General features: G+C 40.3%; 1 protein-coding gene across 2 annotated transcripts in view; it reads right to left on the minus strand.

Moving 5' to 3' along the window:
- Positions 1–10,018, minus strand: part of LOC129751619 (LON peptidase N-terminal domain and RING finger protein 1) — a 207,262-nt gene extending 197,244 nt beyond the window's left edge. The window contains exon 1 of one of the 2 annotated variants that reach the window (XM_055747222.1): positions 9,607–10,018. The gene's annotated coding sequence lies outside the window, so the exon portion shown is untranslated. Of the gene's footprint in view, positions 1–8,635; positions 8,978–9,606 lie in introns of those variants that run through there. The other variant, XM_055747224.1, reaches the window with a different exon arrangement.
- Positions 10,019–23,346: the final 13,328 nt, after the last annotated feature.

Below are 23,346 nucleotides of genomic sequence, written 5' to 3' on the forward strand. Positions count from 1 at the left end.
TACATAATTTTTATATTGCCATGGACTGAACCCGACTTTTATCTTTTATCGATGGCGATAGGCTGAATCCCGGCACTTTCATTGAAAATTGGATTTCGTGCAATGTTTTGCAGCCGCAGTTATCCGTACAAAGGTTGACTGAAAAAAGGTTAGCGTGAAGAACTCCGACAGATTTTCCACTGATTTGACAGTTCGCACGAATGTGCAAGTTCGCACAAATGTCGCAGTCATGAGTGCGCAGTCCAATTTAGTGCGATGCAATTAATATATTTTTTTATTTTATTTTACTTTTTCTCTCGACGGCCATGTGCTGAAACCTGGCTCACTATCGATTCAGTATTTGAGTTTAGTTTTTAATTTCGTCTCAAATAATTACACTCACTAGAAGCCCATTCAAGGCTTGCCAATTTACGGTTGTTAGTTTCCAAAATTAAATAATACATATTTGCCCTTATGGGCTTCCTCTTTGCCCTAATGGGCGGTCGAAACCCCCTTTGCCCTAACGGTTTATATTATCAGTACCTAATATTGTCCATTCAAATTAAATTTTTAGAAATGGCGCTGGTGAACTAACAACAAAATACGGACTTCTGACGATCTAGTACTTCACTTTTCTTTGTCGGAAGTCCGTTGAAATTCGGAAGTCCGGACTTCCGAAGTAATTTCTTTTTCCTGGGATTTTAACGCCTGGGCGTTATTCATCCCCTTTCCTGCCGTGTCTGTCTGGTGCGTCTTGTGTTGCCAGTGTTGTAGATCTGTTTTTTTTTGTTGTTGATTTCTTTTTTTCTTATATCTCTCCGAACAATTTAGTCTTTCGTAAGAAGCGTAACATTTTCTCTTCGTCCTCAGGATCATTCGAGAGTGCTTCCCGAAGGTTTTGAGCCAGTCCACAGTCCGATCGGACTTGGTGATATATCGGACACTGAATGATGATGTGTTTGACGGTTACGGGAATATTTGGAGGAGTCATCTGACTGCCTTCAAAAGCCAGACGATCTGCAGCTTCATTCCCGGGAATTATGGAATGCCCAGGGATCCAGCACAGGGTAATACTTTTCTGGATAGCGAGTTCAGAGAAGTTAATAATCCAGGGATGTTTTGTGTTACCTGCTGACACGGCATTAAGCATGCTAGCAGAGTCCGAGAAGATGACGGGACCAGATGAAGGGCATAAGTCTTCGGCAGTTTTTAAGACAGCAAAGGGTTCTGGGCTGAACACTGTGCATTGAGATGGGACTGAAGTGCGATGTTTCTTGTACTGCCAAATATACCACATCCTACTCGGTTATCGGTTGATTCGGAGCCGTGTAGAATTTTGGGGTATTTTTGTACTTCCTCTCTACCAGTTGGTGGAAAAATGGCAGGACAATTGACGAGCTTACACCAGCGCGAAATTTTGAAAGCAGAAACGTGCCAACTTTCGGGATTGGCGTGTTGTAAAGCTTAGTTCTTTTAGAAATGGGACAGTTACGAATGCCTGTATCTAAAAAACCATTCGTTTGAACGAAATACTTTCTATGGAGAAAAAGAAGGTAATGTTATGATCTTTCATGAAAAAATTTGAAAAAAAATATTTACCGTTTTTTGTTAAAGAAATTTCTACTTTATTCTTGGTATCTCCCATTGGCTGGCGCACACTTTTTTCAGTCATGGTATTGATCAGTTTCTCCAACTTATACTTCGTAAAATCTATATTTTAGGTGGCTTCACCCTCCTTCTTCAATTTCTGATACTTTTTTGTCCAATACTTCTCTGGAAACTGGAAACTGGAAGCATTTTAGTGTATACAGTTGTTTCGAAATGAACAAATTTGATTATTTTTGACCACATTTTTGAACGTTTTTTTTTCGGTACCGGTTTTACAGCTTAAGAGCTTTGGAACTATCAAAAAATGTTTGTTTGAGGTTGGATTTCAATGAGTCATCACTAGGCAACACTTTCAGCTTATCGGAGAAAATTGTTTTTGACATTTCAGCGATCTACCCTTAGTTTTTCGTTTATTGAAAATTAAAAATGCTGGTATGAAACTTGACTTCCTTGATGATCCTTAACCGTTGTTGCCGATCATGTGCTTCTCTCCAATGCTTGATTTGAACTTTGTGGACATTATTGACAGTGTTTGCATACTTATCCACCACAAAAACTCAGTAATTCCTTGAATAATCAACGGTTTTGTCAGCCATCAATTTGATAATGACGTATTTTCAAGGAAACTGTGCAAAATTATTTTTTTCTTTTTCTCTTGCATCGTACATATCTCAAAAACGCATTAATTTTTAATTTTGAAAAAAATAGGTCGAATAGTACTTTTTACAGGCAACAAAATGCTGTCAAAATTTTCAATATCCAATAACTAGGTAACGAGCTATTAGCAAATGAAAGTGTCCCATTTCTAAAAGAACTAAGCTTTATTTGCTGAGTCTAGGTTCTGGACGAGGTGCAATATCTGGAAGAGATGTTTGGTACTCTAAAAGAGCATTTTCAGCTCGTCGGATCATGGGAATTCTGGGATGTCTATTGTATGACAGCCACCTTATTGCTTTGATGGTGAGATTTTTGGTGAGGATGAATTCAAAAGGTGGTTGCCCACTCTCAGTCATCAGTGATACTATGGGGCTGCTTCTAAAGGCACCGCTGATGACACGAATTGCTTCATAGTACATTGGTTCCAAAAGTTTGGAGATGCGGTCACCTCCTCTGCTGATCAATCCTAGACCATGAAGCATTGTGGGTAATACCCATCCGTGTAGAAACAAAAATAACGATTTGCGAGAACCAGGTCCTCTGACGCTGCATACTTTTCTAAGGATGTTAAGTTTAAGGGAAGTGGATTTGAAAACACGTTTAGCGTGGTTGATAGACTTTAATCGGTCATCTATCCAGACTCCTAGGATGCGAGCTGAGTGAACGAGAGGAACAGAGTTGTCGTTCATGGTAACTGGTGGGAGCTTACTCAGCTTTCTGTTCCGGTTGCCGAAGTGCATTAACTTTGATTTATCTGGAGCGAAGGTGAAACCTAACGTAGGGGCCCAATCAGATACCTTGTCTACAGCAAATTGTGATCGTTTTCTGGCAAGTTTCGAGAAAGGAGCACCAGAAAGAAGTGTGATGTCGTCTGCGTAAGCCAAGATTTTGACATTTCCAGGAACAATGTTGAATATTGATTGCATCGCGATTAGGAATAAAGTAGGGGCCAATACAGAACCTTGTGGGACACCGTTTGTGATGATCCGGGAGGAAGATGACATGCCGTCGATAAACACTCTGGATTTCCGGTCAGTCAGAAAGCTTTTGACGAATTGGCCCATTCTACCAAGCACTCCCCAATCTTTTAACGTGGACCAGATTGTATGTCTGTACACCCTGTCGAAGGCTTTGGAGAGGTCTAACGAGAGGCATTCAACATGTTGGTTATTTTCGAGGGCATCGTCTAGCATGCCTTCAAGGTTGGTGAGATGATCGTCAGTAGAGCATCCAGGACGAAATCCAAACTGACGGGTATCTAGCCGATTTTCAGATTCTAGAACGGAGGACAGGCGACGTTTAACCATTCGCTCCAGGATCTTCCCTGAGCAGTCTAGAAGAGTGATAGGGCGGTAGCTGTTTGTTAAATGAAGATCTTGGTGTGGTTTTGGGATCTTTTCATTGAGATGGGAATTCTCCGGTCTGCCAAATTTCATTCAATATGTTTAGAAAAGTTATCTTTCCGACTGGTGCAGATTTTTCAATAAAGGGTATCCGACTTCATCGTGTCCTGCGGAACGACCTTTAACTTTCTGAAGTGCAATGTTGAGTTCGTGCAAAGTGAAGTCGGAGTTATATTCCAGGTTCAAATCGGTATCGAAGTCGATAGAATAAGGAGTGTTGGGTGGGGAATCTGAAGAAACGGAGGAGAAGTATTCATTAAAAGCTTCTGCTAGTATCAAAGGATCTCTGGAGTAATTTTGGTTCAGTAGCAGGTGGTATCGGCTAGTCCGATTTGAGCCTTCCAGGCGTTTAAGTTTCTCCCAGAGTTTCGCGGATGGGGTGTTGGGATTTATTTCTTCGACGAATTTCTTCCAGCATTTGCTTTTTGCAGCTTTTATGATCGCTCGAGCAGCTGAGCAGGCAGCTTTGATACCGAAGTAAAATTTAGTGCTGGCGCGATAATACAGTCCAAATCCAGACTGCCCCACAATTAACAAGTCTGTGAACGGATTTAACCGACCCTTGGTCATCCCCCATGAGCGTGTACGCTGAGTACTCAGTCAGTCAGTCGGCGATCAAGCAAGCGAGTCAAGTAGTGTGTGCATTCCCCTAGTAGTTTGTGATCCGGTGGTTCAATGGTGTTGTTTCCGAGCTTCGGAGCTCCAGACAGATCTACACATTTGGTGACCGTGGCAGGTATTTCTCTTTGACTTACTAGAGCGATTTGTAGAAGTCAAAATTGGAGAAACGAAAGGCGGACCGAAAAGGAAAACACGTATTCTAAGATTCACGAAGAAATAATTTTAATCAAACTCGCTTTAAAATCACACGGATTACAAGTTAACCATTGTGAAACAAACTGAGTAGTATAAACACCCATTGGGTAGAAGCATTTGTAGCAAAAAAAAAAAGCTACACCGTTGGTTTCTATTTCAGTCAAATGAAAAAAAGGGAAACCGTAGTTTCGAATGTGAGAATTAAGTGTTTTTACGAATGGGCGAATTTTGAAATATCGCAAAAATTGGTATAGATGAATATGAGATATAAAGTGAATTGAGAGGACAGCTAGATTATGTCGGTCACATTTTCAAGCGAGTTCAGAGGACAGCCTGAACATATCGATAAGAATTCAAGCGAGTTGAGAGGACAGCTTGGATTTTAAAGAACAGTTGAAAGGTCACCCTTAAAGCATCGATGAGAATTTCAAGCGAGTTGAGATGACAGCTTGAAATTTAAAGGCGAGTTGGGAGAACAGCTTGAGCGTGCCGATAGGAATTCCAAGCGAGTTGAAGGAAAGCTTGGAATTAAATGTCAAGTTGAGAGAGTAGCCTAAACACATAATTGAATTTCAAATCAAGCTGGTTGAATTATCAGCTTGAGGGAAGATCCATCCATGAAGCGTTTCGGGAGAACAGCGTTAGTTTTGTATAGTTTGTAAAAAAAGTAAAATAATTGAACCAGCGGGTTACTAGCAAATTGATCAAATTTCAGTCTGAGATGAGTCAAGACTATCGAGAAAGAATTTAGTTCTGGCACGATGTTTATTGGAAGAAAAAAAAATCGTTTTGAAAGTGTTTGTTGTTTTTTTTTTGTTTATTTTGTCAAATAAAGTGAATAAATCCGGGCATAATCCGGCAACCGGGCCGGGGACTGTTCTCAAATTTAGTAACAAATATCCGGGCAAACCCGGATAAAACTGGGCAATCTGGCAACCTTAGGAATACCAGATGTTTTCTAGAAATTTTAGTTTACATGCTGTCAAACTCGAAGTCATGTTTTTCGATTCAACGAATATGTAGGTGAACCAATGCGAGTCGAGGGAAGCAAATTCTTCCCAAACACCTGGAATTTCCTAATCTCTCGCATCGGAAGTTAGGAAATATGTTGAACATACACCATTTAACCGTCTCCAGAGTGTTGAAGCGGTTGACGATGGACCACGGCAAAGCAGCTGGAAGAAAACCGGGACCGGAGAACAAATAGACGGAGGGAAAGGCGAAGCGAATGATTAAAGCAAATCCCAATGTCCCAAGCCGAGATTTGGCTTCAAAGATCGGCATATCGCAGAGCTACATCCAGAATGAAAAGAAGAGAGCTGGACTACATACAAACAAGTTACAGAACAATCGACGGCTAAATCTCGGGCACGGAAGCTCTACGAGGAGATGCTGACAAAGTATGGCTGCTATGTGATGGACGACGAAACGTATACACAAGCTGATTTTAAGCAAATTCTGGGGTTGGAGTTTTTCACCGGCAAGAGCAAGTTTGATGTGGACGACAAATTAAAGAAAAAGAAAATGTCGAAGTTCGCCTCCAAATATCTCGTTTGGCAGGCAATGTGCTCTTGCGGGCTGAGGAGTGAGTCTTTCGTGACAAAGGGCACTGTAAATGGCGAGATCTACAAATCTTAGTGCCTCGAGAAGCGCTTTTTGCCGTTCTAGCAGCAGCAAGTAAAAGTGTCCTGGAGTGGTATGAGGCCAATTCTGTCCATTTTGTTCCAAAGGACATGAACCCGCCAAACTGTCCGAAGCTGCGCCCGATGGAGCAATACAAGGCAATAATGAAACGGGAACTTCAAAAGAGCAAGAAGACAGCCAAAGACGAGAAGGAAGTGTTAAGAAAATGAAAAAAAAAAAACTGAGAAACTTGTACCGGATGACACTGTAGACTTTGATGGAGAGCTTCAAGCGAAAAATGCGTTCAATTTAACACTCAAGGCTCCATCGATTAACTTTTCTTTTGATTTTTAAAGTAACCCTTAAATTTTGGTATGATTTTAAACAATATAGGAAAATTGGCATGACATTTTTTGTCTCACAATAATTTCGTGTTTGCCCTTTACTCCTATTTTGCGATTTCCAATGATCATCCAAATGGTTTTACCAAGATTCAGTTGTAATTTTCTGTGTTCCAAAAAATCTGCAATATTTTTCAAATCAGCATTTCCTTCTTGTACCACGAGTTCTAAATCATTTCTACTCCAATAGGGAACCGAATCATCTGCAAATAGCTTGAGACGGCCGTGATGTAAGCACATTTTCATGTCATTGATGTATAGCATAAATAACAAGGGACCCAATACGCTTCCTTGGGGAACTTGAAGGTTCCTAGGTTCCCAGCACACCTGCAGCACCTGCACAATTGATGCCAATTTTTACCAACACTTCTAACAGCAGTAACCGATCAATAGTTCCAAATGCTCTCTTGAAGTCTAGAAACATAGCCGCTATGTAGTTTTCAATATTAGTCTTCCAATTTAGATTCAGTTGAATGCTGCTGTTCAGCAATCAATATGATGTCTTCACACTCAATAAAGCATAAGAATTGCTATTTTACTGCTAATTCAAGCACCTTTTCATGAGTTTCTATGCCCACTATTGATCTCTCTGCTGTTTCTCTATCACCACCCATTGAATCGGGATTTTAGCCGAGCGCGCTCATGATCGTAGCTATCGACCCTGTAGAGGTCAGATGTATTTAGGCCCGAGAGTCATCAAATACATTTTTACCAGATAGACAAGTTTGTCATATCGAATCACAATCCAAAAGTCCAAACCGTTAGGATTCGTAGTTCAGAATGATGTAATCTTAAACTTCAAATACCTAGTTTCTTTATTCTTACACTCAAGACATTTTTAAAATATCCGAAAGAAGGAAATAAAGTTCACTATGGCCTTCATGTTATTTAAAGCAGTCGATAATCCTTATGTAAAAGTTTCACCACGAACAAACAGCTCTCCCCTTTCCAAATCCCAGAAGGGTTAACAAACTGTCGTTGCCATCTAAATCAGTGATAATTCCTCCCAACACATGCCACCAAACATGACTATTCTTCTCCAATCGGCAACATCGTTTGCACACCACACAACACGACCATCTTCACTATCCCGGGATTGTTTGCGGGATTTCCTTCTCCCCCTCAAATAGACCACAAACGCACACAATCATCACCAATACAATCATCGCTTCATCAACGCCGTCTGCCATCGACAATTTCGCGAACGGGAAACCGGGGGGAGCATCGGAACCAAAAAAAAAGGTCGGAACCGGATGTCTTGTCACACATAGCTGCAGCAGCGCGTGTGTCAAATTAAAGCGGCACGCACACACACGCTAGTCTTCCTTCCTTCTCCGCGGGAGGTGCTGCGGAACTTAAATTTTGCATAGAAAAACAACACCTTTGAGCGATGGAGCGCAACACCAGAACTATACACCGGCAAACACAACAGCAGCAGCAGCACACGTAATGAGGGAACGAGTGCCATAATCGGAAGAAACTTCCCCCCATGGAACCTCATCCGTTTCGACCGAAGAAGGCTGTGGAACTCTCTCCAGAAATAGCCCACTTTGTTGGATAAAAGGCCGAAGCATAGGGACACAGAGGGCGAAAAAAACTGTTGCATAACCCCACTTCGAACTCGACGCCGCGCCGTGGCGGCTCACGGAGGAGAGTTCATCATCAATGGTTGTTGGTGTTCCATAACAATATTCCTCGATTGTGACGGGTAACAACGAAGGGCGGCAAAAAAAAAAAAAACAAATATAATATTTGCATAACACACATAAGGTCGTCGTCGTCGGTGCCACATCGGTGATATGGACCACCGGGCCACCCCCGCGCCGCCTTGCTCAAAAACTTCCCTACAGTTACTAGTTGTTGTTGGGTGTTCTGTAACAAACGGATTGTGTAACAGGCTGCTTCGATTAGCGGGAATCCAAATGGTTCTTCGAACCAGCATTGTTTAGAAACACGACCACTTTCGATTTTGAGGCATAGCCTCCTTATCTCGAAAACGCCGCTGATTGTCACTCATGAACCCGACTAGCTACTATTTTGCCCCGAAGAATGATTCATGGGAGAATTTACACTTCACAGAATTATTGCCACGTTGATATCGCCAGGCGGCAATCGAGCGCTTGTTATGTAAACAGCCACTTCACTTACGCCTGTGCTCCCGATTTGTACCGTGGCACTCTCCACCGTGTCGTCGTAGGTTCGTTTTTATTGGGTTTCTTTCTGTAACGGTTCGGTATAAAAATACCACTTTGTTGCAAAATTCTGTGCAGATGTGCGCTTTGCTAGATGATTGCTCTGTTTTGCAGGAGACAGATTAATTCACACTTTCACCACGCCGGGTTTTTCTCGAGGAAGAACATACACGCGACCCAGGAGCGCGTCCCAAGTATTCTGGGGACCTGTGGCGAGCTGCCGTTTGCCGATTATTGCGGGGGTTCAACTTATATAATGCCTGGCACTTTTTTGGATTATGTCACCAAGTGGCCGGAGGCACTAATGCGAGGCAGCCAGCATAAAACGGCAAATAATATTCTCGAACAAACACACAGAACAGAGATCCAGAGCGCGGCTGGAGTCGGCATAACACAGCACAGCGCGCGTCCTCCCAACACACATCACAACACTGCCCCGGTACACCAACAGGCGCACAAGCACCACAAAACCCCAAAGGGAGAACGAATGCTCCACCTCATCCAGTGATTTCACCGCTGCTGGAGCACTTTTCCGAAGGTTCTTGTTCACTCACGCTCTCAACGAGCGTTTGGCGCTTTTCAAAAACCACGTTGCACTCACTCCCGAATGCTCCCAATTGAGCGACGCCGAACTGGAGAACTCTTCATCGGCTCTTTCTTCCAGCAGCGCAGCAGAGAATTTCTGCTGAGCTCCTCCAATAGAGCACCGAAACCGAGTACGTAATCCTTTTTCAGCGCTGCCGCTTACGACGGCCGCAATGTTTGTGTAATCCCAAATTGGTTAGGTAATCAATGGATTACGAACTCCCTCCGAAACAGGCGAATGGCCCTTCCAGATTGACCCTCGTTAACCCTTTGCTGTCAACACACAGTCGTCTGGACCCCTGCAAACCCCACCCGTACTTTAGAACCCTCCAAAATTCTCACCTTTTAGATAATCACTGTTACGGCGCACTTCTCGACCAATGCTGTTATATCATCATAGATGAAAATCTGGCCCAATTTATTCGATTGTTCCACCAAACACTCGCGGCACACAATCCGGCCAACAATTTTTAGCCAATTTCTCACCGCCAAAAACGCCGGACCACGGTGTCTCAGTTAAAAAATCCCGTCCCTCTACGACGTGTGCACTTGGCTCTTGATACACAAATTTCAAAATCAAATTCCTGTTGAATAACAATAACACACACTCACTCGAGACTCGCTCTTATACAACTCGTCGTGGTCGCGCGGACCAAGAATTGCACAGAAGAACACCGAACGAAACGCCTTCTCGAATCCACGCTTGCCGAAACTCTACTGACACCGAGTTGAGCGAGCAACCGAACCGCTCGACGAACGCGAATCAAATGAACCGATCGAGTGAAACAAACACCCACACTGTGTGACGCTCCGCGGCCGCGAGAGTGATGTAACGCGCACTCACGCACCACGTAACGTAGCACTCAACCAGTAGTAGGCTGTCACGTAATCCCCCTAAACTTAGCTTCGTAACCGCTGAACCACCGCTGTGTCGCGTGACACCACCCCAAAAATGTCGCACGACAACCGTGCGCTTGTTGCACACCACCTGCAAAAGGTAGGAAGGTAACTACTGTCGAAGCAACCGTCGTCCAAGAAACTAGGTCAGTATTACAACCCGTCTGTCTGTCTGGCCTAGCCTGGCGTAGCTTGGCCTCCGTTTTGGGTCTCTTTGTCGTCGTCGTTGTTGACGACGGCGGAGCTGTTGCTGCCGCTGGCGCGGTGGGTAGGCGTCGTTGTCGTTAAAAATATGATGGCGTTTTTCGGCTAATGACTTTCGCTTTTCTGACGGACGACGGGACGGGTTTGCTTGCTCGATGCACCCATAGCTGTTCGTCCTCGTCGCCTGTTGCCTGTCAGAAACCATGGCTTCGATTTTTCGTAAAGAGGTTGGTTTCCACGACTGCCCCACAACCGCTTCTGTACCCCAGTATCTGTTTGCGTTTTGGAGAGAAACGCTCTGGAACGATGACCCAAATTAATCGGGTTTTAACTACTTCGCGCTGTTAATCGGTACAAGTTGACTTGAGAAGGACGGCCTCAACCTGCTGCCGTCAATCAGTTTGTCTTTCCAATACAAGTCAAATTAAAATCGAATAAATCAGATGCCCAACCTTCCTTTCCAGCTATCGAACACGCGTCAGGTTTAATTTATTTTACCGGTAAATCAATTTCCTGTTTGGGCACTTCCTTTCTGTTTCCTCGATTTTCTTTGAGCAGACCGCAGACCGAATGAATAACACTCGACTGCGTTTTAATTAAAGCACAGACTCCAGTAAGTGACATTCGTTGGACGGGGTATTGTTTTTATTCCCTTTCTCAAGGATCCAAACGGGTGCGGGTGCAAAGAAACCCCACGAAGCCTGCAATGAAGTTTTTCTCGGGTAAAAATAAACGACTCCCTCATACTGCACCGAGTCTTGCATTGAACGTCGAGACGGTAACCTTGAGACATTCAGGATAGAAAAAGCAAAGTATGTATAAACTAACTTGCAAGGTTTCGGATTGTTGACAAAAAAAATGGCAATAGAAGTTGATGACGAACGATTTTAAACTGAATTGAAGTGCGAAAAAACAACAAAAAAAAAAACGATGTTTTGAGGAATACAAATAATCTTTCAAAATGCTGTTCAAAAATAATTGTTAAACTTTAGATTCGCTGTTCGCTCAAACTTGGTCCCAAGAAATAAATATTAAAAGAAACACTCATGAACTTGTATCGTTTCGCAGCAAAGTTATTCCCGATCATTTTATTTATCTGAGGACATCAGATCCTAGATATGCGAATGCTCGAGTGATAACAATTTTAACAATTTCTTTATTTGAAACGGCTCATACCTTTAAGTTTTAAGAAGCCAAACTTGTGTTTTGCTTATACAATTGATAACCCCATTCTAGCACTTTTTTGCGAAGGATCAAAGAAGATAAAAAGGGAAATGTGAAAATTAAAAAGGTTATAGTCGGAGATCGTTAGTTTTCAGAAAAAGGTAAATTTCGAACATGTTTTCTCATTCTAGCACATCAGGGAGTCTATTTGATTTGTTCTGGCGACAAGATGGTCCTCACACGTTCAAGCAATATGCTCGATAAAGGGTGTTCGTATCAAGTGGTCGAAATAAATTCGCAGTATTTTCTCTAATCATTCATATAAAAAGCCTAAACACCCCTAATTTTGTAGGTGTCTGTGTGTAGAATGATGCTTCTATTTGGCTTTTGACATTTACACGTTTGTCGCCACGGCACCCATATTCGGGTGACGGGTGTATTTCCTGGGGGGCCCCGTCACTTCAAAAAAACGTGTGACGCTCTCTTACTTGAGTTTACCGCTCAGCTTCGCCACACGTTTCAAATATGGGAGCTCTTCCTCTTTGCTTTCTCTCTCTGAAAATTTCTTTGGGCCCGGCTATTAAAACTACCAAAATGAGCGTGGCGACGAACGTGTGAAGTCTTTAGTTTTCAAAATGGCGTCCAAGCAAGAGGAGCTACGAATCAGAATTTTGTACATGCATCGTGAAAATCAAAACTACACGCACGCTGAAATAGCAAAATCGTTGAATGTGGCGAAATCAACCATCACCAAAGTAATAAAAGTGTTCGGGGAACATAATTCGACAACTAGGAAGCCGGGATCTGGGGAAAATCAAATCCGGGAGCCGCAGTGACGAACCGAAGAGTGGCTAGCACTTTCGAGCGAAACTTCAATCTCTCCGTTCGATATGTCGGCACAATTTTCCCGTATGTTTGGATAACGTGCCGCTATTAAGCCTACCCTCATTCTGAAGTTGGGAACATTGTCTGTAAGGGAATGTATCAACCGTGCATGAAGCTTTAAAACGATCCGGACTATCGACTTTTAAGAAGGTATTGACTGCTAATCGCAATGAAAAGCAAAACCTTGTTGGCAAAGTTTGATCGCGTGATAATGGACGACGAAACCCACGCCAAGGCAGACTTCAGACAGCTTCCGGGACAAGAGTTTTATGCATCAACCGGATGGGGAAAGGTGGTAGACATTTTCAAGCATATTAAATTATCAAAGTTTTCCAAGAAATATCTCGTTTGGGAAACTATCTGTACCAGAGGCTTATAAAGCGTCATTTTCGTTGCAGCCGTGACCGGAAATTTACGTAAAAGAGTGTCTTCGTTTGCCGCCTTTCCTGAAGAAACATGACTTGTCTGTGCTGTTTTGGCCGGATTTGGCATCCTGCCATTTTCATAATGGCATGAAGGCCATGGAGTGGTATGCCGCTAACAACATTCAGGTTGTGCCCAAGGATAAAAACCCTTCCAACGCACCAGAACTTCTCCCAATCGAAAAATATTGGACGAGAGTTAAGCAAAACCGAAATAAGACCCAAAAAACTGTAAGCAGCGAGAAGCAGTTCAAAGCAAACTGGCGTTCTGTGCCGAAAAAAGTGGATAAGGTGACTGTACAAAATCCGATGGCAGGCGTCAAACGAAAGTCTCGCCAATTTGGACTAGGTCGACCGGAATCTTAACTGAGTATTTTTTCCGTCATTTATGCAGATTGAACTTCAAAAGTAAAGATACTTTAATTTTTTAAATAAACAAATAATCGATTTACACGCATTTTAGTTTGACCACTTTTTGAACCGAACACTCTTTAGAAAGCTCTTGATCTATACATGATAAGGATTGATAGTAGAAGTGGTTCGGAGCATTTTGGCCCTGGTCACGGCCAATCTGGCCGGTTCCGGAATCTGTAAATTCAAAATGATCAGATTTTAACTTGCGACAATAAATAGAAAACTTTGATCTGTTCATGATGGGAAAAAATATATGCCTTAATTGATAGAACTTCGACGGCTTGAACGATCTCTTTTTATGTTTGTTTTATACTTTACTAGCTGACCCGGTGTGCTTTGCTACACCTTTCAAAATCGAATGATATTTTCAGAATTTAATCAAATTTTTATTGTTTTGCTGGCGTTATTCGAAATCAAAATATAACATAATTCATAAGCAACCGCTATGAAATGGGAGCTGCAGCTGGAGTTTCGGATTGCTACACGAAAATAACTTAAACTAATATTTTGAATCTTGATTTGTGTTAAAGATCTGATAATTTTAATCTGTTTCTTAAAGCTTCGCTCTAAAAAAGGAGGGTTCCAAATAAACTGTACGCAAACAATCCAACTGATAAAATATGGTTGTTTTTGCTTGATATGTTCTGGATTTATGCTAAAAAAAACTGATAAGAGAGACCACCCTCCCTGGCCTTCCCTTCCCCCTGCTGAATGGAGATCGCTCTGTTTGCTCTAATATTTCTCAAGTTTTATTGTATGGTAGCCCCCCTTGCCCCCTTAATATCTTGCCGCTGAAAAAAAGTAGGGCTTCAACTTATAATTGAAACATTTCTCGTATCCAAATACCCTCACATGCCAAATATGGTTCAATTTGCTCGATCAGCTCTCCAGTTATACTGAAAATTGTAAGGGAGACCTTCCTTCCCCTTTTCATCCACCTTTTTGAAGGAGTAAGTGATACCAAATATTCAAAGAAGCATTCCTTGTGCCCAAATATCGTTCCATGCCAAATTTGGTTCCATTTGCTTTTGTAGTTCTTGAGTTATGCAATAAAAATTGTATGGAACTTCTCTCCCTCTTTCCTTTCTCACCGCTGGAGGAAGGAAGGGGCCTCAAACAATCATTAGAACATATCACGCTCCCAAATATCCGTCCTTGCCAAATTTGGTTCCATTTGCTTGATTAGTATTTGAGTTATGTAAAAAATTAAAAAGAGGGCCCTCCCCCCTTTATATCTCCCTACTGGAAAGAGGGAGTGGTCTCAAATAATCATAGATATATTTTTCGTATCCAAATACTTTCCCATGCCCAATATGGTTCCGTTAGCTTTATAAGTTTTTGAGTTATGTAAAAAAAATATGAAAAAGGCCCCTCCCCCTTTCAACTGCAAAAAGAGAGGGGTCTCAAATAAACATTGAAATATTTTTCGTATCAAAATACCTTCCCATGCCAAATTTGGTTCCAATATCTTGATTAGTTTTCAAGTTAGATGAAAAATTGTAAGGTAGCCCCCCTCCCCCCTTCCTATAACCCCACTGAGAGGAGAGAGGGGTACCTAATATTCATTGAAATATTCCCTGTTCCCAAATACCACCCCATGCCAAATTTGATACCATTTGCTTGATTGGTTCTCGAGTTATGCAAAAAATTGTCTTTTGTTTGGAAGGCCCCTCCCTCACTTCCTGTTACGGGGAGGGGTCCCAAACCATAATAGGAACCTTCCCCGGCCTCCAATACCCCCACCTGCCAAGTTTCACGTAAATCGGTTCAGTAGTTTCTGAGTCTATAGGGAACAGACAGAAAGACAGACAGACAGACAGACAGACAGACAGACAGAAATTCATTTTTATATATATAGATGTTGTTTTGATTTTTTTATTTTTTCAATGTATTTTTCTAACTTCATTTATTTTTTAAAGCCATAAAAATGATAAAACGACAAGAATTGAAACAAAAGAAAATTTTAATAGAAAAAAATTATCGATTTTTGAATCACAACAAAAACATTTACCGTACGAGTATGTCCACGTGGACATGACTTAAACCCTTACCCCCTCTCCGGAAAAAAGCGTGAAAATTTGCAAACCTACACCCCAATCAAAGTTTTATACATGGTGTGTGGATGGCCTCTTCCTAGACAAAGTTGCCAGCATTTTGATTTGACTTTTCACCTGAGTCCCCGAAACACTTCTCCTATCAATTCTCATCATGTACAGATCAAGAACTTTATGTGTCGTAAGTTATAATCTGATCATTTTGATTTTTTGGATTCCGGGACCAGCCAGATTGGCCGTGGTCAGGGCCAGAATGCTCCGAACCACTTCTCCTATCAATTCACGAAAGTTATAATTTGATCATTTTTATTTTTCGGATTCCGGAACCGGTCAGATTGTCTAGTCCACCTTGGCAAAGTTCCACTTCCAAAATTCTGCTGAATAAAACTAGCCAGGAACCGTTTTAACTGTCGTGACACTCATTTCAATAACATTTCATTGAGATTCCTATGAATGTTACAATTATAATTTTGTGACATTCACAATGTTAAATGTCACCATAACATTAGCTAATATGAATATCATCGAAGCAACGACAGACTTTCATCTGCCTAACTTAACTTTTTTTTTCCATAATCACGATGCAAGTTGCGACATTCATTCCAAATGGTATTTGACATTTTCTCGAGGGATTTTCTTATCGATGATGCCACAAAATTCAAGAATTCGTACTGATGAATGTCGCTCTAGGCTTCGGAGAAATTTCAAATGACACTCTGACAGTTATCATCCCTGGTTTCGGTTGATTGTACACGTATAGTGAGAACATTAGTGGTCCTATATGACGTCCTTGGGATATTTCATCTGACATCGATAGAAATGCACATTGGATATCGTTTATTAATACTTATTGGACACGGTCGGATAAGTCACTCCGAATCAGCTCACTAGCTGTTCATCGAATTCCATAATAGTTCAGTTTATCTAACAACAGCTAGTGGTCTGCTGTATCGAAGGCTTTTTTTTAAGTTTGCGAAAAAGAACTGCGGCAAATTTTTGATTTTCGAACGCATCGTAGATTTTGTTAGCCAGCTCACTCTCAGCGATTACTGTACTAGACCCTGTTCTTAAGCCATATTGATGACTGTAGAGAAGTTGATGTGATTGAAGGTATACAATTAATCTGCAAACTAGGTGTTGTTCCACTATTTCACTCAATATTGAAGGTACAGATACTAGCCTATAGTTGTTAATGTAATTTTTTTGTTCACCCGTCGGCTACAGCACGCCACGAACGTTCGTCGCGACATCTCTCACTCACAACAATTTGAGGGCTCAAATTTAGAAGTTGTTGACGCCTGGACACGAATCTGGGCAGAAGATGATAATATGTTCTGTCGATTCCTCCGAATCCACGCATTCCGGGCAATATGGCAACCTAATAAGCTTAAACCGATGAAATTTTTACTTAAGCACCCATGACCAGAAAGGAAGTGCGTCAGATAGAAGTTGACCTCTTCAAACTTCCAGTTTACCCAGTCTAAAAGTCACACGATTACCCTCCATTGATCCTGCCACTTGAGCACTGATGCTGCTTATCGACTTGAGCATTGACGCTGCACTCCTCTAATAGCTCTTGCTTCGTAACATTCCTAATCCTCCGCCATAGTTATCAGCCAATGTGTACTCCGTAATCTGGATCTGTTGGCGGAGCTAATCCGTATCGTAGTTTCGATAGTGCTACGTTCGCAAGGAGACATCTCTCGCTGCTCTTTAGACCATGACAGTTCGGCATAATCCAGGCCAATGATTCAATGACTTTCGATGCACTTTTACAATGGTTTTTGACATGCGCACCAAAACTTAGGCGGTTGTTGACCATTACTCCGAGGTACTCCAGCTACTGTTTCGAAGATGTCGGGTATCCTCCAACAGTTATCTCCAAGTGCAGAACAGCTCTTCGGTTTATGGTGGCTTATCGGAAGCTTAATTCCTTACATACAGATGTCAACCCTTTCTACAGACACCGTTGCTAGGTCTTCTACCTCCTCGATTGTTTTGCCAGTGATCATGAGCACGATTTAGTCTGCAAATCCGACTATCGGCGTCTGTTTAGTGTCCTCAGCTCACTGCAACATTCAGGGCATCTTCAACATTCTGGGCCGACTGGATGCAGAGTATCCTCGTAAAGGTCCTGAAGAAAAGAGACCTGACAGAGTGCGGTAGCTGGCGTGGCATAACGTTGATTTGTACAACCCTCAAAGTACTCTGCAAAGTGATCCTGAACAGGATCCAGGAGAATAGAATAGAAGCTATCCTCCGACGGCAACAAGCTGGATTCTGACCCGGACGATCATGTGTGAACCACATCACAACACTACGAATCATACTGGAACAAACAACGAATTTCAGGACTCTTTTCTACTGGGGTTCGTTGATTTCGAAAAAGCATTTGACCGACTGAACCACGAAAACATCTGGGCTGCTCTAAGATGACGAGGGGTCCCAGAGAAACTAGTCCATCTCATCGAAGCACAATACGAGGCATTTTCGTGCAAGGTCTTGCACGACGGTGTCTTGTCCAAACCGCCGTCTTGTCTAACCGCCGTCTTGTCTAGCCGCCGCCCGTAGCGTAGAGGATAGCCTTAAAGTCTTCTAAGCCAGGGGGTATGAGATCGAATTCCGGTCACGACATACATAGTTCACTTTCGGTGGGTTGATGTTTTTAGCATTTGTAAGATGCTAGCCATCATATCCTCGAAAGATGTAGGTACGCTTAGAGTTAAGAAAAAAAGGAATCTCTTCGAGGAAACATCATGTTTCATTGAGATCCTGTATGTGTTTGTGTTCGTTTTAAAAAAAAAAAAAAACAATCCCGGTAACTGCTGGAGTGAGATAAGGATGTATTTTATCACCGCTGCTTTTTCTCATCGTAATGGATGAGATCTATTTAGACTGTATCGATTCACTGTGAACAAACCGAGGATTGCCGTGGAATCCTTCAACAATGGAGCAGCTAAACGACCTTGACCTGGCAGACGATATTGTTTTGCTCGCCCAAAGACAACAGGACATGCGATTTGCGTTTGTGAGTCCGCGGAACATCTGGCGGAACGCCAGATCTCTCTACGAACGAAGTCCAAATGTTCAACTCAAACGTCGAATTCGTATTGCTGTACGGGTGTGAAACTTGGTGCACATATGCGGTGACGACGCGAAAACTGCAAGTTTTTGTGAATCGCTGCCTGCGCAGGCGCGGTCCTATGGGGGGGGGGGTGATCGGGGTGATCACCCCCCCCCCCAAGCGGCAAAAAACCGTTACACAATACCCGCAAATGCTTGAATTTCTATAAAAACTTGGAACTTTTCTTAGTAGATGTGCTTTTAAATTTTCAAAATTTTCCACTCCGTGGGGGTGTTCATTCAACAAAAAAGTTTATGTATCACTTAAAATATCAATCAATATTGGAAAAAGTCGGTTCAACAAACTCAAGCAGCTGTAACTTGCAATTCCCTGGACTGAATTATACCAAATAACTTCTGCTGAGTTACTTGATTTTGAATTTGCTGTTAATGAAATATAGGGATAACTTTTATTTATTGTCGCTAATTTCCATCATATGCCTAAATTAACACGAGCAAATCGTAATCAATTTTGTATTTGCTTTAAATGCTTTAATTCTCAGTTTTGTTTTGAATTTTTATGAAATGACAAATTTGAAAAAGTCATATAAGGGGGTGAATATGGTTGAAAGACTGAAATACTTGAAATATTTGTACTGCTGTCGTCATACATTTATTGCCTTCAATATGCATTTTTTTTTATTTGCTCAGATTTAGCAGAAAATAATAAACAAAAATCATTAAACTATAATCGTACGGAATCCTGTGACTTTCAATTTTCTATAATTTTTGTTTCAAGTGATAAATTGCCTTTAAAGTAAGAAATTTAAATTGAAAAATAAGAAAATAAGAAGTGATTGAAAAAATCTGACATAAAAATCGAGTTTGGGACGCAAAAATCTTACAAAATCAGTTTGCCTCTGTTTTAATTTTTTCCTTGTGAATTAAAACTATCCCGCTATCAGTCGACTATTTTTTCGGCAACAAGGCAATGTATCATGCTAAACAGTCTGAAGATCTTTTAGTGATTTTTAACTAACACTACTGGATTTCAAGATCTACACCAATTATGTCGCCGATACTGCTTTCAGCTCATCTACACGATAATATTGAAATTTTAAGTTAAAATTTAGCTTATGGTTTGATATTTTGAATCTGAAAGCTAGGCTATTTCAATTGCAAATGATTGAGACTGTTCCCTAATGAATATTATTAACTTTCAGAACTAACCCTTCATTTCATAGTTTTTTATTATAATTCAAAATCATTTAAAAATTTTGGAATTATTTGTAGCTATTTGATTAGTTTTTGTACAATTAAAATTGAAAATTTTGTTTGATAACTTTAAATTCATGAGCAAATCAAATAAAATTTGGTTCCAGAAGCTTCATACTTCAGAAACTGATTTTGATAAGCGTATTTTCTACATAATTTATATTTACATAAGTGCTGATTTTAGCTTAGCTTAGCTTAGCTTGATTGGCTGCTCACATCCACCATAAATCGTTGAACTTGAAATGCTTTGTCATCAAAACTCAATTTATAATGCATGTATTTTTCCCTCTTTGCAAAACCTTACTCAATTAAAAATAAATTACTTTAATGAAATCTTTATTACATGCTATGCATTTCAAATCCCACGATCGCAGGCGTGGCTCAGTAGAACAAGTTCCACATCGCCAATGGTTGCTACTCCGTGATTGACCGAGGCCACCAATTTTGTACAAAGGTCAAATGAATAGTGTCTGGGACTGACAGCACATTCACAATGCCCAAAACTGATGCTCTCTCTTTAAACATCAATAACGGCGCCGGCCACGTCCTAGCAGTCAATAGATAGATTGGAAAAAAGAAAGGGATGAAAGAATGATTTTGTGCTTTAGAACCGAGGTTACCTCTGCATCCTAGCAAAATAATTTTGGTTTGGAGTTTGTGTATAGGATATAATCAGGAGACACTTTTGACTAGTGCAATAGTTTTGGTTGTAAACCTCATTTAATATGCGTATGTTGTTTAATATAGTTGAACAAATAATCAGATTTTTTCAAAATTTTTTTGTAATTTCTTACTTTTTACCTATTTCGATAGAAATAGATTTTATAGGTATTTGTACTGCGTTAAAGTTAAATAAAATCTGATCAAATTCAATGAAACTTTAATTTTAATACAAAAAAACTGAAAAAAAATTGAATTATAACATTACATGATATCAATTCATAAAGCCTCCCTCTCCATAAAATTATAAACATAATCTAAAAATTTTCCTTATTTTTGTTCTAACCAAATAAAAAAAAAATATTTAGATGTACATGTTAAGCAAAAACTAAATGAATGGTTTTATGCACTGATTTTGAATATTAAGAAATTGAAAAATAAACCACAATTTTCCATAACACCGCCCCCACCCCTCTCACAACCCCTCCATCTCCTTTCGCTCACACAAATGATTGATTTTTCACCAGATATTAACGTTCCTTTATATTGACTGAATATGAAAATTTGGAAAAATCACACCCCCCCCCCCCCCCCCCCCAAGAGCCAGCTCTAGGACCGCCCCTGTGCCTGCGGAACATCATCCGCGCTTGGTGACCTGGCAACTGGATCTCAAACGTTGAACTTCATCGCCGGTGTCATCAAAGGGCGCTAGAAATCGAGATTCGGGAACGTAAGTGGAGATGGATTGGGCACACGCTGCGAAGAGATGAAAACGAGATTTGCAGAGAGGCGCTTGACTGGAATCCAGATGGGCATCGAAGAAGAGGCAGGCCCAAAAGCTCGTGGCGGCGAAGTCTAGCCGCTGAAATCCGCACAGTTGTTGACATAATTTCAGACTTGCAAACTTTACTTTGGGAATAAAATGAAATTTTCAAAACTTTTTGATAAGTAAGTGTTCCGTTGCAGGAAACGGAAAGCTCAAATGTTGATAAAAAATCTTGGTTAGAGTACTGGTAACTCTAACATCGCCAACAGTGCAAAGTTCTGGTAACCTCACTGACGTCGTCGATAGGGATAACCTTTTTTGGTACTTGGATTCACAAAACCACACTTTTGTATTTGGCAACAAACTTGAGGATGCACTTGTACTCACTGAAGGTTGGAACAATACTCACTGAAGGCGGAACAACACTCACTCAAATGCAGAATAATACTAACTCACAAATTACTCGACCCCGTATTTATATGCTAATGGAATGTTCTGGAAACTACGGAATTATACCAATAAATTACGTATAGAATATTCTAGATTCTTCTAAGGAATTATAATGGAACTTTCTAGAAACATCGGAAATACAATGATAAATAGGAATGGAACATTCTGGAACCTTCTATGGTAGAATATGCTAAATAGTAATGGAATGTTCTGAAACTTTCTATTCTGAACCTTCTGAACATAGAATCTTCTGGAGTATTCTTCAAGCGTATTGGTATACGCTGGAACAGTAAGGATCCTTGATAATTCTGTTCTCCTAATATATTTTATTCTTTCACATTAAAATCAGTTCTGATTTCCGATATCAAATTGATGCCATGTTTGCTCCAATTTATTGATGACTGTTGAGAGATCTTACCAAGTACAGACCCCGTTCGATTTTGGCAACACGCTCGTACATTTTGTGTTGCCAAAATCGAATGTTGCCAAAATCGAACGGTTTTATTTCTGCACTTTTTTTCAGATATTTTTACAAAATAACTAATATTATTATCAAAAACGTTATTTTTAGTCAATCTCCGACCAATTCTAGTAATTTTTAATTTTTTTTTCATCATGTTTTTGATGCATTTTGCACTTATCTTGTTTTGTTTATAATGTTTGTTTTCATTTGTCAAGTTTGCTGTTTTTTTGTTCTTCATCATTTTTTAGTTGTTTTTAGTCATTTTTAGTCTTTTGTTTGGATTTGTTTTTTAACTTTTTGAATTTTTCATCTTTTTGTCATTTTTTAGTACTTAATAATAAAAAAAAACTTTTGGTTTTATTGTTGTTTTATATCACCATTCCAGAACACAAAAACGTATTAGTGGTATTTGTCTAATTTAAATTGGTCTTGTTAAAACGAAAACTAAATTGTAATGTTGTTTTTAAAAACCGTTCGATTTTGGCACATGTGCCAAAATCGGATGTTGCCAAAATCGAATGTTGCCAAAATCGAATGTTGCCAAAAACGAACGGAGTCTTTACTTTTAACCAACAAGGGATTCATTAAGCCTATAAAATAAAAACATTTTTATTTTAAACACACTCAAAACAAAAATGATCAAAGCAATACTCCGCCATTGAGAACAATCCTTAACGCAACAATCCGCCCCGAAATTGAATTTGAAACTTAGGGATTTATATCTCGCTCGAAAATAATAGCTTCATAAATCCGATTTTACATCATAAAAACGCCATATTCATTTTTCTTTGGCAGACAGAACAAGACCAGTGTATCTACCTACAACCTTACTAGGTTTCTACCTACCAGTTATGACACAATTGATTTCCCACTAGGTGCGACGGCAATTGAATTACCATTCGGAACGAGCTTCGGGATTGTGAAAGAATATGTTTTTGCATCGCAGTCCTAGCACCGGGATGGGCGTTGTTTGTGAGCAACAAGAAATGGTTAAGAAATGTTTGTTTGTATAACAAAACTAAAAAAAAACTGGTACATCCAATACAAATCTAAAAATATTTAAAAATTCCTTAAGCAATAATTCAAATAAGAAACAACGAATAAGGCACGAAAAATCAGGAATCACGATTAAGTAATAGAAATTTAAAAAAAAATTAAATGAGAAAATAAAATAAAAATGATGCGAAATAAGAAATTAGCAAAGAGAATTGAGAAATGAGAAATGAGAAATGAGGAATGAGAAATAAGAAATGAGAAATGAGAAATGTGAAATGAGAAATGAAAAATGAGAAATGAGCGATGAGAAATGAGAAATGAGAAATGAGAAATGAGAAATGAGAAATGAGAAATGAGAAATGAGAAATG

The sequence above is a fragment of the Uranotaenia lowii genome, chromosome 3, assembly GCF_029784155.1.
Source record: "Uranotaenia lowii strain MFRU-FL chromosome 3, ASM2978415v1, whole genome shotgun sequence".
Taxonomy (NCBI): Eukaryota; Metazoa; Arthropoda; class Insecta; order Diptera; family Culicidae; genus Uranotaenia; species Uranotaenia lowii.